The sequence below is a fragment of the Gekko japonicus genome, unplaced genomic scaffold, assembly GCF_001447785.1.
Source record: "Gekko japonicus isolate JY-2015 unplaced genomic scaffold, Gekko_japonicus_V1.1 scaffold487, whole genome shotgun sequence".
Classification (NCBI taxonomy): domain Eukaryota; kingdom Metazoa; phylum Chordata; class Lepidosauria; order Squamata; family Gekkonidae; genus Gekko; species Gekko japonicus.
In genome coordinates, this window is record NW_015177021.1 from 614,158 (window position 1) to 623,448 (window position 9,291).

The window sequence follows — 9,291 nt, forward strand, 5'->3', positions numbered from 1 at the left end:
TGTCAAGCAAGCAATCACAGTCTCTTTAACTAAGGTGTAAATATCATAACATTAAAGTTATGCATTAAAAATAAACAACACGCTATCAGAGTTAATCTATTTTGCTATTTTCTTTCCTCTTATCAAAGTCCAAATTAATTTTTAGTTCTGCTTCAGGATCAGAGAGTTTTGCCAGACTCTTCGAGATGGTATCGCAGCCTTCCCCATCTTTCTCTTCTTCTTCTTCTGTGTCTTTGTTCTCCTCCACTTTCTCAGATCCATCTTCCACTTTCTGTTGTTGCTTCAGGAACATCCGCTTTATTTATTTCTCGCTGAAATTTCTTTGAGTTCCTTTTGCAACGTATCCATCTTGAGATTAAGGTTGGTCATCTGGTCCAGTAGAGGGCGCAAAACTACAGCAGTCAGTTTGGGAAAGTCTGTGGTTACTTCTGGTCTGATGACCGGCGATGCTGTGCTAGTAGTTCGTATTATAAGTTTCACTTTCAATGCCATTTTTTCTGCTCGCTGCGTCATTGTTTATACAAGAGGAAAGTTTAAAAGTTCTCCGTAAGTCTGGAATTTATCGCTTTCTTGCTGGTCTGCCGCATGCTTCATCGTAATCCGCTTCCTTCGAGCTGCCCTTTCAGCCTCCCACTTTAAACTCAGTAATTTCAGGATCAGGCATTCCCCTCCCCCTTCCAATTGTTTGGGGCTTTGGGGCGGCTTTACTAGTAATGATTTATCGATTGTTGGCTGGATCATGGCTTCACTCATGCTTGTACTTGTGTTCGCTTGGTATGCTGGCTCCGTGCCGCGGGGGCCTAGCGGGGCAAAAAGGTGCCTCAATCCTTTGGCTTCCGCCTTGGGAGAGGCACCTCTCGCGCCCCAGGCTGAGACCCCCCTACAAGAGGTCTGGGGGGGGTCCAAGATCAACTCGGACCCTGCCATCGGCACGTTTGCGGGGCGCTGACATCAGAACTGTGATGGAGCACACCCACTCTGTGAGTTGCCGAAACCGGAAGTTCAACAATGAACATGAGTAAAGTACACACTCGCCAAGGAGGGGGGGTGCGCAAAAGGACATTTAAACGCCAGTTAATGCTGGGACATTATTGCGTTGCAACGCAACACAGGGGAAAAAACAAAAAAAAACCGAGTGCCAAGGGGAGGGAAGCAGAACAATTGAACAGAGGCGGGAAGGCAGGAAGGTGGACAGAGAGGTGGGGAGGGAAGGGGGGAAAGCAGAGGAGCATTAAAGGTGTGGAGAGAGGACAGCCGCGATTCAAATGTTCCCCGCTAGAATGCCCCAACTCCAACACCGTAGTAAAAAAAAAGATCCTAAAAATAGTGGAGACGGAAAATCTGGGGGTAAACGCCATTAGATTTGGGTCAATTGCCAATTCGGACCAACATGTGGGGAACTGATCAGTTTCCACGGATATTATCGGGGGGTGAAACCGGGGAAAGTGATTGTGCGGAATCGGCCTAGACAATACCATGAGTCCACCACAAGGATGGAGCACCATATTAGTTTATTAACTTTTCAGAATGCCTTAGGGGGCTGATCCTGCTGGGGGCCAGGATGTGGAGAAATGAAGGGCTTCTGTCTCCAAGCTCATGAAAACAGCATGGGGGGGAGCCAGAAGCCCCTCATCCTCTCACACCACAGTCCTCAGCAGGATTGGGCCCCTACAGCATTTTGAAAAGTTTAAAAAACAAACTCTAAAATGGCACCATTCTCTAGTGTTGGACTCAGCGATACAGCATCGTCTAGTTTGGCCCTGAGAAGTTGCTTCCCCAGAGTGAATTTAAACCCATTAAATCAACAGGCTATATTCACATGGACATGTATCTTTCCAGCCATACATGGTAACAATACTTGATCAAGAACAGTAACATGGATTCAGCATTAGGAAAAAAGTTATATTGGTGTGGATCCTAAGTTATTACCTGGCTTTGGCACCCTATTCTCTTTGTGTTTTATGTTCCTTACTCTCTCATATACATGTGCTGTCTTTCTGCTGGGCCACGCCGTCAACAGACAGCAGTCTGTGCAAACAACATTTGTTTGAGTTAGCAGGCTTCTGAACTTTAGCCTACAACAACTAATGAGACACAGCTGGGACACTGTTTTGTGCAGCTAAAAGTGCAGTGCAGTTTGACCAGGTTCATGTACTTTCTGACACATGCTTCAATTGTTCCATGATCCATCAAGTTCAAAAGACATGGTGCAGCATCTGTTCTGATATTGATATGTTTCCATGTGACTCATGTCTGGCTTCACTGGGCAAGAGAAATTGAATTTACCGAAGAGAGTGAGGAAGATTATAAACAAGGCCTGAAACAGGAATAATAGAGTCCTTTTCTTATTACAGAAGATTCTCAACTGGTGTCAGCCAGTGGAATCAGGATACCTACACTTAGAATGGAGTTTATAGCCTCAATTGAAATTTCCAGCCATCTTTTGAAGGAGATTCACAGGAACACTCAGCTATGGCCTCTGTTGATATTCAACGTGACACCTTTCAGGCTGTATTGTTGACAGCAGTGCAGCAGCCCCACAATGTTTCAATACAATTGGACCATAATCAATAGATATATTTGTGACTATATATTTTTTAAACTGGTGTCAACCAAATCTAATAGTACAAAGATTTATTTCTTCCTACATCTGTCAAACTGAACCACAGCGCATTTTTGCATACACTCTTTGTCTCTCACACACTATAAAATGGAATAAGGATAAAAATTAAACAAAATCTTAGATGCTGCCACTATTACTAGAAACAGCCACAGCCTACCCAGCGGTCTCGAAAGCAACTTAATTGCAAGTAGGTAAATGGGTACCCACCCTTAGAAGGGTGGGGGGCACCCTGTGTGGCTGGCTGAAGACGGCGGCGGTGGCGGCGGCAATGGCGACAACGATGACGGCGGTGGAGAACCTGGCGTGGACGGCAGTGACGGCGTGGCGGCAGCGAGCGGGCGCGATCGGGAGGTGCGCGGCAGAGCGATCCCTGGTGGCGAAGGAGGAGTGCACCGACGGCTGCTGAGAAGGACGAGGGGACGTGCGCAGGCGCCGAGCACCAGCCCAGCGGAGCCGGAAAAAGGACATGGCTGGGCTGGAAGTAGGCGAAGCCGCGCGTCTGGGAAGAGCGCACCACCACCGAATGCCAGAGACAAGACACTTCCGCTAAGTCCCAAGTCCCGTCTGACCAAGTCGAATTGCCCCGACAGAGAGAACAGCATGACATGCCACCACAGAGGGGGTGCTGGTAGGATGTCCCTCCCCTATATACATTGTGCCTGTAGTTAGGAAACAGAAACGGTGACTAGCACCAAGAAAAACTTGTAAGCTGCTCAGAGACCCCAACTATGGGATTAGAGCGGGGTATTAAATTGAAAGCATAAATAAATAAATAAAAAAGAATTTTATTAGTTTATGCACAGAGAAGGGGAAAGGGGAAAGAAGTGAAAAGGAAAGATACAGAAATACATATATGTATGTATGTATGTATGTAAAATCCAATGTAACATTCTGCATGCAAATCTTCTCATTAGAGCTTCACAACTACTACATCCATCATTCTTATTATTCTTCATTTAATCTTATTTTCTCAGTACTTAAGTTTTCGCCAGTCATAAAACGCCCTCCACGGTCCCGTAAATTCTTCTTCCCTTTCTCCTTTTAATATATTTGTCAATTTGTCCGTTTCAGCACATTCCATAATCTTCAGTATCAACTCATACAGCGTTGGGATCGTCAATGTCCTCCATGTCATTGCAAATAAAATTATGGCTGCTTATCCTGAAAGCCTATGGCCATACCACCCTGAACATACCCAATCTTGTCTGATCTCAGAAACTAAGCAGGGTCAGGCCTGGTTAGTGTTTGGATGCGAGAAACAGCCACAGTTGTAACCCTAATATATTTATATTATTCGCTTTACATTTTCAAAGGGCATGTTCCTAGTGTGAACAGAACTAGAAATACAGACCAATGAAAAATGATACAGCGTTTTTTAAAAAAGAAAAATACACTCTTCTTTTTGCTGTTCACCAAGTTTCTTTTCACTTCCATACATTTAAAACAGCCGCCCCTAAAAGTCCTTATAAACTGCGGAAGAGACTGGCCAAGGGGAAATGAAGGCTGAAGGACTCTGAATTGTGCCTTTGAAAAAACGGGTTTTTTTCCTTTGATACTAGATGCTTAGGGGTTTTTCGGGTTAACAGTGATAGTTAAGATATGAAAAAGATAATACTATAGTTGAATCAGTTCATAATGGGATTAGCGTGATTGAGAGATAACGTGTGCCAAGCTAACTAGATGATCTCCTCTCTTGGGCTTTTAGATAGTAGTGGGTATCCCTTAATGTAGTCCCCTTCCCTATTTCTGTTGTAGTTTGTAGCCTTTATAAAAATGCAATTAAAAAATCCCCTCCGGGCCCCCCCCCCCCAAAAAGAGTCATCTATATTTTATGGACTGCGTTGTGCCTTTGGTGAAATCTGTATACTTTCTTATGCCTAATACAAATATTTGTGACTATTCCTACCACAAAAACAGCCACAGTTGTAACCCTAACATATTTATATTATTCGCTTTACATTTTCAAAGGGCATGTTCCTAGTGTGAACAGAACTAGAAATACAGACCAATGAAAAATGATACAGCATGTTAAAAAAAAGAAAAATACACTCTTCTTTTTGCTGTTCACCAAGTGGTACCTTCCCTCTGCTTTTCTTTTCACTTCCATATATTTAAAACAGTTAAGAGTCATCTATATTTTATGGACTGGGTTGTGCCTTTGGTGAAATCTGTATACTTTCTTATGCCTAATACAAATATTTGTGACTATTCCTACGAACAGATGAAGATTGATCACCCAGGTAAATGATGAGGCCTTAAATCAACAGCCCAAGAGATACAGGCTGGCAGCTGCCTTCTTAGAAGCTTACTTTATTGCCATGGCAACTTCCTTGTGGCCAGTTCAACAGTCTGCTAACATGAGAAATGGACAACTGACAGAGAGCCTAGAATACTCATTTCTTAGACAACATGCAGGTATGTGGCTATTTCCATTTATTTATAAAAAAAATGTATAAATACTGCCTTTCTTTCTCAATAACAATCAAGATAGTTTATTTAAAGTGCTTCTTTACCTTCCATGGCTAATAAGAGTAGTAGGTTTGTGCGTGTAGATTTATGAATCAGAGCCAGTGATTGTTACTACACCTTTTCCTTCACACACTGTTATATAACCTTTCTTCATGAATGGAGCCTGCTGTACGTTTTGCCTTTTCTTCAGTTCCTGCAGTGGGGACCCAAAGTGACATACTGTATGCCTCTCCTCCATTTTATCTCCATATGTGGCTTGAAGGTTCTCACATTTTCTGCTCATTATTCACCAATCAGTTAAGTTATAGCCTGGATCCTACAAGGGTTTCTTCTAGTGAAAAAGCAATTAACGGTCCTCTCTGGCCACCAAAACAAGCTACTCTGGGGATCATGGGACCTGCATAAAGAAGAGACATTTGTGGGATGAAGATTAGGAGGGGAAATGGGAGAGACTGAAAAGCTAGCTGGATCCAGGCTTATGTTTTTATATGTTGAAAGACTCTTGGTCAAAAGCTTGATTCCCAGGTTGTGAGAGCCTGGTTCAGAACCGGACCTTGGTACATACGGAGAAGGAGATTCAGCCTACCTGCTGTGCCATCTTCTTCAGCTGAAAAGGCAACAGGGGGCTGCTATTTGCTGTACTGAGAAAACATACATATCCCTGATGGCTACAAATAAATTTTCCCAACAGGACAAATAGTGGCTTCCATGTCCATTTTGGGAAAATGGAACAGGCTGAAGCTTGTTCTCCCTGTGCTACTGTCCTGATCTGAATCAGGCTCTCACATGTCTGAAAACCGAGTTCAGAGAAAGACATATCTCACTTAACGTCCTCAGTGCTCATAGCAGACCTGGGGAAGTTGTGAGGACAATCTAGGGCTGCCAAGTCCCCCCGGGGGGCGGGTAAACCCCCGCTTTGGAGGCCCGATTTCCACCGCCGCTGGGGGCGAGGCCACAGCCATCTGAGAGGAAAACTTGTGCTTGCCCTCTGCTTACTTGTGCTTGCCCTCTGCTCTTCCCCAGTAGCATATTGGACACCTTCCAACCTGAGGGGCTCATCTTCCGGCATCATATCTTTTAGCCTTTTGTTACTGTCCATGTGGTTTTCTTCGCAAAGATATTGAAGTGGGTTGCCATTTCCTTCTCCAGTGGATCACATTTTGTCTGAGTTCTCTTCTGTAGCCTGTCCGTCCTGGGTGGCCCTCCATGGCATAGCGCACAGCCTCATCAAACCATGCAAGCCAACTGAATGCAGATTTCCAGAGAACAGCAAACAAACAAACAAAACCTTTATTGGCATGAAAGCACAAAACATCATGGAAATATAGGAAAATACTAAAATGCATCAGTCGCTTACACTTGGCTATTCAAGCCTCGTCTTCTGATTGCATAATATAAAAATTTTGCAACAGCCTCCATTATTTCTCAATTAGAATTAAACAGAAGAAAGTGAACAATTGAGTCATCAGAGTGCCAGCCCTTACCCTCTAGAAATGGTGTAATAAAACGAGATTGGATATCCCTATAGAGGGGGAAATGAAGTATGGAGAAATGAAGCAATGAAGCAAGGAGAGATAAGGAGGCTTTCCTGAATGAACAATGCAGACTAATAAAGGAAAACAATAGAATGGGAAGGACTAGAGATCTCTTCAAGAAAATTGGAGAAATCAAGGGAACGTTCCATGCAAAGCTGGCCACGATAAAGGACAAAAACCGTAGGGACCTAACAGAAGCAGAAGAAATTAGGAAAAGATGGCAAGAATACACAGAAGAACTATACAAGAAAGACCTCGATGTCCTTGACAACCACGATGGGGTAATCACTGACCTTGAGCCAGACATCCTGGAAAGTGAAGTCAAATGGGCCTTAGAAAGCATTACTAACAACAACGCTTACAGAGGTGATGGTATCCCAACTGAGTTATTCAAAGTCTTAAAAGATGATGCTGTTAAAGTGCTGCACTCAATATGCCAGCAAATTTGGAAAATGCAACAGTGGTCACAGGATTGGAAAAGGTCAGTATACATTCCAATCCCAAAGAAGGGCAATGCAAAGGAAAGTTCAAACTATCGCACAATTGCATTCATTTCACACGCTAGCAAGGTCATGCTCAAGATCCTACAAGCTAAGCTCCAACAGTACATGGACAGAGAACTGCCAGAAGTGCAAGCTGGGTTTCGAAGAGGTAGAGGAATGAGACATCAAATTGCCAACATTTCCTGTATTATGAAGAAAGCAAAGGAGTACCAGAAAAACATCTACTTCTGCTTCCTTGACTACACTAAAGCCTTTGATTGTGTGGATCACAACAAACTATGGTAGGTTCTTAAAGAGATGGGAGTACAAGACCACCTCACATGTCTCCTGGGAAACCCATATAAGGGTCAAGAAGCAACAGTTAGAACTGGATAGGGAACAACTGATTGATTTAGCATAGGAAAAGGAGTACGACAAGGATGTATATTGACACCTTGCTTATTTAATTTACAGCTTATTTATTTAATTTATGTACAGAGTACATAATGCGAAATGCCGGCCTGGATGAATCACAAGTCAGAATTAAGATTGTTGGGAAAAACATATGTGGACGATACCACTCTAATGACAGAAAGTAAAGAGGACCTCAAGAGCCTCTTGCTCAGAGTAAAAGAGGAAAGCGCAAAAGTGGGCTTGAAACTCAACATCAAAAAAACTAAGATCATGGCATCCGGCCCCATCACTCCTTGGCAAATAGAAGGGGAAATCATGGAAGCAGTGACAGACTTCACATTCCTGGGATCCAAGATCACTGCAGACAGTGACTGCAGCCATGATATTAAAAGACACCTGCTCCTTGGGAGGAAAGTGATGGCAAACCTAGACAGCATAATAAAAAGCAGAGACATCACCCTACTAACAAAAGTCCATATGGGCAAAACGATGGTATTCCCAGTAGTAATGTATGGCTGTGAGAGTTGGACCATAAGGAAGGCCGAACGCCGAAGAATAGATGCTTTTGAATTATGGTGCTGGAGAAGTCTCTGGAGAGTCCCTTGGACTGCAAGGAGATCAAATCAATCAATCCTAAAAGAAATCAACCCTGACTGTTCCCTGGAAGGCCAGATACTGAAGCTGAAGCTCAAATACTTTGGCCACCAAATGAGAAGGGAGCACTCACTGGAGAAGACCCTGATGCTGGGAAAGATTGAAGGTCAAAGAAGAAGGGGATGGCAAAGGATGAGATGGTTAGACAGTGTTATTGATGCAACGAACATGAAATTAAGCAAACTCTGGAGCATGACAGAAGACAGGAGGGCCTGGCGTGATGTGGTCTATGGGGTCACGAAGAGTCAGACTCAACTGTGCGACTGAAAGCAGGAAATTCAATGTTTCTCTGTTCTTCATCCCATATACAACACTAGTGCAGCAATAGTACTGTTATAAGCATAGTTGGAGCAGTCTAAGTCCATTGAAATCAGTAGTCTTAGATGGGTGTACCTCTGTTTAGGATGACGCTGCAAAGAATTTAAATATTCCAGTCATCCCAGAATAGGAATATAATTAGCAGGAATATAATTAGAACAGTATGTTTACTCAAGTAATATACGGTATGATTTCCCCCCCAGTTAGTCATTTAAGATATCAACCATAAACTAATTCAGTCCCACATACCATGAACATCAGCGGTCATGGCTAGGATACCAATGAACATCTTTGCAACAATAGCATAATATGAACATCCTATCGGAAATACGTGGATGTTGGCACAGCAAGACTTAGGATCAGGTTGCATGATAGTTCCAATTGAAAATGTGGGACATTTAAATAGAGTACATATCACTCATGTACCGAAGGCAGTTCAATCAAACATCAGCCAGACTCACCTGGTTTAGACATGGCTTAAATGATTCATGTGTTGCTCTCTCCAACTCTATTTGAGCCATGATGCATGTATAATTTTATTATGATTAGATCCATTGCTGTCTACATGGCTACTTGTGAATTAGTGAAGTCTGCATTTAGATTTTTTCTAAAGTTTATGTACTTCAGCAGAAAATGATAATGAGGATATGAATGTCTCTAAATTAAAGGTGCATCATACAGCTATGATCTTATAATGAGATTCTTTATCTTCCACCCTCCAACTTGTTATAGTAAGACTTCGGGGACCCTTTTGTAGTCAGTTATAAAACTACCATCTTCAAATCAATGAAACTGG